The sequence below is a fragment of the Echinops telfairi genome, unplaced genomic scaffold (assembly GCF_000313985.2).
Source record: "Echinops telfairi isolate 266 unplaced genomic scaffold, ASM31398v2 ScPeMD7_17;HRSCAF=63, whole genome shotgun sequence".
Taxonomy (NCBI): domain Eukaryota; kingdom Metazoa; phylum Chordata; class Mammalia; order Afrosoricida; family Tenrecidae; genus Echinops; species Echinops telfairi.
In genome coordinates this window covers 2643349-2652441 of record NW_022103914.1, presented here as the reverse complement: position 1 = coordinate 2652441, position 9093 = coordinate 2643349, and positions in this window count along the sequence as shown.

The window sequence follows — 9093 nt, the reverse complement described above, 5'->3', positions numbered from 1 at the left end:
GAGCTGATTCTGCGTCAGTGCCGCCCGACAGGACAGAGCAGAACTGGTTCCTAGGGTTTCGGAGGCTGTGGTTTTTTACAGGAGCAAGACAGCCTCATCTTTTCCCTACGGAATGGCTGATGGGTTCAAACCCCTGACCCTGTGATTAGCAGCTCAATTCATAACCCACTATCCCACCAGGGATCCTAAACACAAGAAAAGAAATTTTTAAAATCAAAACAGAAAGCAATCAAATAGATAACAGAAAAGAAGAAAAAATTCTAGAGGACATTGAAGAAAGTCAGTATGACCTTAGGATAGGTCGTGATTGGTTAGATATGACATTAAAAGCATAACTACTAAAAGGAAAATATATATATAAATTGGACTCCATCAAAATTTAGAAGTTCTGCTTTTTAAAAGACAGTACTAACAGAAGGAAAAAATTTACAAATTGCCTATATGACAAAGGATTCGTGTCCAGAATATAGAAGGAATTTAAATCTTTATAACAGGAACGCAACTCAACTCATAACTAGGCAGACAATGTGAACAGCTTGTCACCTTAGCATAGATGTGAATGGCAAATAAGGACTTGAGAAGATGCTTAAATCCATTAGCCATTCGGGACATACAAATTAAATGACCATGAGACACCACCCACTATTAGCATTTCTCAAATTAAAATCTGGTCGTATCAAAGGTTGGCGAGGATGAGAATTCTCCTATGCGTCTATGGGGATATTTCTTAAATACACTTCCCATTCCCCTCTAGGTATTCAAGAGAAATAAAAGCATATGTCCATACAAAGATTCATTCATAAATGTTCATAGAAGCTTTATTTATAATATCCCAAATAGGGAAGAATTTTTAAAAATCTACCAACAAATGATCAGATAAATAAATTATGATCTACCCAAGCAATGAAATAAAACTTAGTAATAGCAAAGGACTTAGTGATTAATACACCACTAACATGGACAAATCTTCCAATAAGTGTACTGAGTGAAAGGGACCAGACAATCAGAGTATATACTAAGTGATACCATTTGTGTTAGACAGGGTTCTCTAGAGAGATAAAACCAAATTGCTGATAATTTAATATATTTATTTATAAAGATAATTAGATATATCACAATAAATGAACTGTTAAATCATATACAGATAAATATATAATACAAGAAATAAACAGTTAAATTAGAAAGCACTACAAATGGTTCAGTGCAACTCACGTCCGTGAGAGAGAGTTTTGAGAGACTAGCAGTCCTACAAGTCTAGTCTGCTGCCAGATCTTCTTCTATTTGTAGAGAGAGCTAGGCTATGTCAGCACAGCAGCCAATCAGTCCCCAGCTCCAGAGATGTCTTAAAGGGACCTCAATTTACAGCGACATAGTCCACAGGCTAGGCGTCCCACAGGTAGTGTAGCCTTTAAATTGAGGCACAGAACAAGCAAGGCAGCTGCACACTGGTTCGATGATCACAGAGCGAGAGACAAGAAAGGCAAGGCTCACCAAGCCATTTATCTCTCTGCCCTTCAGTTAATCCCACTTGTGTTTATCAGCCAGGCTGGCACAATAAACTATCTCACCATTTATAAAAATAAAATTCTATATAAGAATTTATATAAAAGTCTAGGAAATGACTCTCACTCTCTCACACACTCACTGCCTCACTCTCACTTTCTCACTGCCTCACTCTCTCACTGCCTCACTCATTCACTGTCTCACTCTCACTCTCTCACACTCACTCTCTCACTAGAAAAAAAAAAAGTCTAGGAAATGCGAAGTAATGTATACGGCTAGAAAGTACACCTGGCAATGTATGCAGATGGCCTGATGGAGACAAGGAGAGGGGCAAGAAGGGATTACAAAGGGAACAGCGAAACTTTGGGAAGTGCTGGAAATGTTCTTGATGGTAGCAGTTGTTCCACAGGTGTATGTTTATGTCAAAACCCATCAAATGGCACATTTTAAATATATAATTTGCCAAATGCCAATCATACCTCAATAAAAATATACTTTTCTTAAAAGTTGCTTTGAAACTATACACATTTTAAAGTGCTGTAATATTTACAAAAACATTATACAGGCTTATAAGGAAAGAAGTTCAAGATATTTTGTTCCAGTGCCAGGGAGGAGCAACTGATATAATATTTGTATGATTTCATATGTATAAAAAATAATCATTATTATTAGTTATGTGAATATATGCACAGAAAAAAATCTGCATGACCTAATCCAATTGTTAATAGTAGCTCTCTTGAAGGGATTATTGGGACCTTCTTGTGCTACAAAATATATATGTAATAGTTAAATTTTCACCGAGTTAATGTACAATCAAAAACCAAGCTCACTGCCATGGAGTCAATGCTGACTCATCATGACCTCACAAGATGGGATCAAACTGTCCTTGTGGGTCTCTGACACTATAACTCTTTATGGGAGTAGAAAGCCCCATCTTTCTCCCACGGAATGGCTGGTGATTTCGAACTGGTGACATTGTAGACCACAGCCCAATTTGTAACCACTATGCCACCAGGAGATGTCAGGGTGAAGGGAAGAGGAGAGAAGTCGAGGTATATGCATTTAGAAAACACTAGAAAGTAATCTTGGGAGACACCTTCTTCCCTCCATCTTGCTTTTTAGACTATTGCTTTTGGTGATGGAGAGCCTGTGCAGGTGGACAGAGGGAGGAGACAGGGTGGGAGCCTGCCCTTGCACCCAGAAGACTGGAAGGATGAGTTTGGAGTTGAGAGAAATAGCCTAGGGTGGTTCTGGGGATAAGACTGTGGAACGGACATGGAAAGCTAGGAAAGGTCATGAAGGTTAGGACAGAGTAGACCTGCTCCTTAAGGTTGCTGACACTATAAATCTGTCACGTTTCTCTCAGGTAGATTAGCCAGTGAGTCCAAATACCGACCTTTTAAATAGCAGCAGGTAAAAGCAGGGATGCTTTACCCACTGTGCCATCGAGGCTCCTCTGTGTAGGACATAAAGAGGATTCTATGATCATCCTATATCCCAGTGGACAGACAGCAGAAACGTGGGTGAAGGGAGACATTGGTCAGTGTAAGACATGAAAAAATAATACCGTATATACTCGTGTATAAGCCAAGCTTTTCAGCACATTTTTAATGCAGTTTTTGTGGTAAAATTAGGTGCCTCGACTGATCATCAGGTGGGCTTATACTCAAGTATATATGGTAATTTATAAATTATCAAAGGTTCATGAGGGAGGGAAGGTAGAGGAGGGAGGATGAGAAAAAACATGAGGAGCTGATACCAAGGGCTCAAGCAGAAAGAAAACGATGATGGCTCTGAGGGGCCCGCCCCAATCCCAACTATGTGGACAGCAGCACCCCCCCTTCCCCATGGAAGAATTCACTTCAGAGGACAGCACTGAAGCTGTAGATCAGGGAGAGGGACATGTCTGATCAGAGCACAAGGGAGCAAATGAAAGGGGAGGAAGAGAGAGTGGAGCACATCCTGGCCTACCAAGTCCTGAGGACGATATTCCCACTCAGAGCAGCCAAAGCAGAGAGGACCATATGGCTGGTCCCACTACGAGACACAATGTCCCTCACTGACCCATAGTGTTATGGGGACAACACTGGAGACAGTGCAGGAATTGTGCCCGATCTGACCCCATCACACTGAGGCGAGACACAAAGGGTGTGCAACAGAAGAGCAAGGGGAGCAGAGCAACAACGGGACAGATGGTTCTGGGGGGACATGGGAGAGGGGGAGGCGTGGGAAAGGAAGTATGTGTTAACAAACCCAGGCCAAGGAAACAAGTGATCCAAAATCTATGGTGAGAAGGGTGTAGGAGGCATGGTAGTGCTTGATCAAGGGCAATGAAACCAAGAGGAATTACTGAAACCCAAATAAAGGCTGAACATGATAGTGGGACAAGAGGAAAGTAAAAGGAAAGAGAGGAAAGAACTAAGAGGCAAAGGGCATTTATAGAGGTCTAAATACAAGCATGTACATATGTAAATATATTTATTTATGGTGATGGGGAAATAGATCTATGTGCATATATTTATAGGTTTAGTATTAAGGTAGCAGATGGACATTGGGCCTCCACTCAAGTACTCCCTCAATGCAACAATACTTTGTTCTATTAAAGGGGCATTTCATGATGCTCACCTTCCCGACATGATCGCTGAAGACAAAGCGGGTGCATAAGCAAATGTGGTGAAGAAAGCTGATGGTGCCCGGCTATCAAAAGATATAGCATCTGGGGTCTTAAAGGCTTGAAGATAAACAAGTGGCCATCTAGCTGAGAAGCAACAAAGCCCACATGGAAGAAGCACACCAACCTGTGTGATCACAAGGTGTCGATAGGATCAGGTATCAGAGATCAAAGAACAAAAAAGGTCATATCATCGTGACTGAGGGGGAGTACAGAGTGGGAACCAAAAGCCCATCTGTAGGCAACTGGACATCCCTTTACAGAAGGGTCACAGGGAGGAGACGAGCCAGTCAGGGTGCAGTATAGCACCAATGAAACATACAACTTTCCTCCAGTTCTTTAATGCTTCCTCCCTGCCACTATCATGATCCCAATTGTACCTTACAAATCTGGCTAGATCAGAGAATGTACACTGGTACAGACAAGAACTGGAAACACAGGGAATCTAAGACAGATACACTCCTCAGGACCAATAATGAGAGCAGCAACACCAGGAGGGGAAGGGGAAGGCGGGGTAGGAAGGGGAAACCAATCACAATGATCTACATATAATCCCCTCCCTAGGGGACGGACAACAGAAAAGTGGGTGAAGGGAGACATCGGACAGTGTGAGACATGAAAAAAAATTGTAAATGATCAAGGGTGAGGGAGGGAGGGAGGGTAGTAAGGGAGGGTAAAAATGAGTAGCTGATACCAAGGGCTTAAGTAGAAAGAAAATGTTTTGATGAGCCCCCAATAAAATGATTTTTTTAAATAAATAAAATATATTAATTCAATTATCATACCATAGACCAGGAGTTCCAAATAATGGCAGAATTCACTCCTTATTGTTGGAGTTCTGAAACGTTTTGTCTGAAAAATAATAATGTCAATAATAAATCTATTTCATGCATTTTCCTTACTTTTTTTAAAAAGAGGGAACAAGCAACAGCACACATGTAGCGGGTTTACATGTGGAGTGGATGCAGTGGAGCGGGTGCAGGCAAGAAAAGGGAGGGGAGGGGAGTAGCAGCCTAGCATGCCTCTGAGCACTAGGGAACTAGTGAGACCCATGGTTGCCAGAATGGGAAGGAGAAGGAGAAAAAAATCCAGGGGAGGAGCTAAGTCAGAAACAGGGAAAGATTCGCAAGAGACTAAATAAGATAAGGTTTCATCTGATGTCCCATGCCATCACTGCGTAAACTGACAGGAGAGTAAAGTGACATGCCAAAGGTCACACTGCAGATCCCAGAAGACATGGCTCCCAGGTTGGTTTTCCATGCTGGTTCTCTGACACAGTTGGCCCCTTACCTGAAGAGGCTGAAATGATGATGGGTGTCCAGGTGGTAATGTCCAATGGTCAATTAAAACTGTCAGCATAGAGCTTGGGTGAGAACTCCAGAGCTAGGAATATTGATTAAGGATCGAGGAGCTGTCTGAAGCAACAAGAGCAAATGAGATAAAAGGCTTTCTATCCATTTCCATTAACTTTCCTCTTTGAACATGTTATCCACTTGTAGGTCCTGCTTTCTATTCAAATAAAATTTGCCTTAGCAAAAGCAGCGCTCCCCGATGCTCTGGATGTCTTAATGCCAGTTTCACGGACTGGCACCCTGGGAGAATTATTTGGCTCCTTTCCCCTTCTCGGCTTCCTGTGACCATGCTGTTATTAAACGCAGTCAGTGTTTTCCTTGGAAATGTCAATTATTTCCCCTTCCCCCTCTATCACCATATTAGCCCAGACTGCACTTAGCTATGTGATCTTGAATATCTACAACCAACTATCCACTCTACGCAAGCGAGGGAGGTGAGTAGAGGGGTAAAACGGAAGGTAGATCAGAGGGACACATGAGTGACAGGAACAGGCTGACAATGAAAATAAAAGAGGGGACCAGGACATAGACATGGACCACAAAGCCCTCACAGAGGACTGAGAAATGGAGACAAGGTTTGGGTAAGTGGTAGGTGTACCTCGTACAAGTGACCTTACGAGACAAAAGAAGAAGGTAGAGCCCTGGCAGATGAGACAGGGATGAGTATGTGGGGAAGAAATGGAAGCAATAGAGTTACACCATTTGTTCATAAAGTCTTGACAGTGGAAAAAGAAAATAAGAAAGTAGCTATACAAGATAGTCACACTTCCAAATGTTTATTTTGTTTTGCTTTTCAAAATGGTGATCGATAGGCATTGTTGAAGGTCTGGGATAAGGCACATCCTATCAGAGAGGAAAGAAAGGCAGTATTCAGAAACTGGAAGGCTATCAACTTCACTCAGAAACTGGAAGGGTGGGTGGTCTGCCTTGTTGCAATGAGCACCGGGCATCCTGAAGGTCAGTCGGGCAACATAGAGGAAGCTAGGAGAAGATATCTGGGCCTCCAGCCTTGATTCCCAGCCCCCAGCCCATACGGCACAGGAAATGTCTAACAAAAAGCTGTTTCCTCTGTCACACTATTTTCTGTTTCGAGTGAGCGTAGGAAGTAATCTGTCCTATTCTTTGAACAGATCCAAGGGAACACCCAAACATCCCCTGGTCATGCCCTTGTTTGATGCTCAGTTGTGACAGCCCCAAAGGTCTTCCTCACCTCTACTCCCCATCGTTCCTCTCATCCTGTCTTTGGGGGTAGCAGACAGTGACCAGAAGCCATTCCTGGATGAAGAACTCCCTCTGGGAAATGTCATGAGGCTTCCCTACCCAAGCTCCATGTGCTATCCTCCTAGGCCCAGGCCCATGCTCCCCGTCAGCCTTCAACCACGTGGAAGAGATGAGGACTAAACATCATTCAGAGACACTTCAAGCGACACTTGCATCTTAAAAGAAAGACCTCTTTAGACAACTCAGAGATTCAGGTCCTAAGATTCAAGTTAATAATGAAAACAAATCTTAAGCTACCCAAGTTTCATGTGCCAAGACGTAGTCAAGAATACAACCAATCCAGTCAGCCCAGGAGCCTCTCTGTGTCACCGAGTGAACTGAAGGCAGAATAAAATATCCTCTCTGTTGCCAGCTGAAGAGCAAGCCCAACATCCATACCTTACCCCAGGGATGTCTTTCAGCAACGCCAAGAAAGGGTTACGATGAGCACAAGAGAGCTAGAGGTTTTAACAGAAAGGGTAACGTGAGAACAGAAGAAAGTCAGAAGTGGAAGAAAGATGAGTGGGCAGATTTTAGCAAAATGAGAAAAGAGGAGTTGTAGAGCATGGGGGAGAGTCTCTTCTTACTGTCCATTTAGAACAGGAATTTTGTAAATAAAGTTTTATTGGGATGCACTGTGCCTATTTGTTTACTGATTGTCTATGACCATTTCTGTGCTACAAATAAGGATTGAGTGGTTGCAAAAGAGACCATCTGGCCTACAAGATAAAAAGCTATTTACTACCTGAATCTTTACAGAAAATGTTTCCTGATCCTTGACTTAGAGTGAGGGCAATGTTGTAACTTCCTCTGATGCTAATAGGCTCTTCCTGATTCTTCCACTATTCCTTATGCTTTGGGTTATCTCCAGAGACTTCTTTTGCCCTGAAAGAAACCAGGCTGGAGCCAAGCAATGAGACAAGGATTCAGAGCGGACCAAAGCAAATTTCCCCAACATTCAAAAGGAATCAAGCCGAAGGACAAATCTGACACTAAAGGAGAGATTCAGTTACAGATGGAAAGTGTGTGTAAGTGTGTGTGCAAAACATACTGATCGTAGTATTGTTAACTACTAACTGGGGAGTCCTGAGGGCTCAAGTGGTTAAAGGACTCAGGTACTAACCAAAAGGTTTCAAACCCATTAGCCACTATGAGGGATAAGGATGAGACAATCTGCTTCCATTAAAATGTACAGCGCTGGAAGCCCTACAGGGTCAGAATTGACTCAACAGAAGTGGACATACTAATCATAAATATACATATATGGTATAGCATGGGCTTATTATATTTGTACAATAAGTGTATGTTTTTATGCATGTCTAGGAGGAAGCGTCAAAAATTGCATGGAAAATGGAATTAAAAGATGATGGATTTTTTTCCACAAACTTTTTGAAGCCCCCCTAATATACAGAAATAGATTTTAGTATTATATTGAATGAATCCAAAATGTATGTAAATACTATATATGTACATATAAATACACACATATTAAATGTCCATACCTATATAAAATATGCATATATATGTAGAAATACACATATATTAAATGGCCACACAATACAGGAATATATATAATTATGCATATTTCTGATTTGGGTTTTTTTAATCATTTTATTAGGGGCTCATAGAAGTCTTATCAAAATCCATACACACATCAATTGTGTAAAGCTCATTTGTACATTCATTGCCCTCATCATTCTCAAAACATTTTCTCTCCACTTAAACCCCCGGCATTAGGTCCTCTCTGATTCACTTTTAGCATTACTAAAATCATGACTTTGATGTGAAGAGACTGATATGGTATAATACCCAATGGATTAAGGGAGCTAATCAGTATAATATGTTAATAATAATATAGGTAGCCCCTGGCTTACTGTATTTTCAAATTATGATAAATCACATGGCTTTTGTTTTATTTTGATTTTGTACATCTTATTGTTAGTAATATGTACCACATGCAATGCAGTAGTGCATACTTTTCCGATGTTATTACTCTCAGATATTCACTAGCAGGTGCTCAAAGATTGAATTTATAAAGATACTGACAATAAAAGGCAATCTTTTTAAAGAAAGAAAGCTGTGTTTGACGACGTCAATCTAATTTACCTTGGAGTTATAGACTGGAACTCCTTCATAAATCAGGGACACCTGTGATATAAAACTTGAAATGCAGCTAATAAGTGAGTTTAAGAAAAGAAAATGGTTCAAGTGTTTTCATCACCTTTTTAAAATAATGATTTGAGGTGGCAGGTTTGAAAGTGATGTTTTCTGAACATCTATCTTATATGCCTGATCATGGGAGATGAA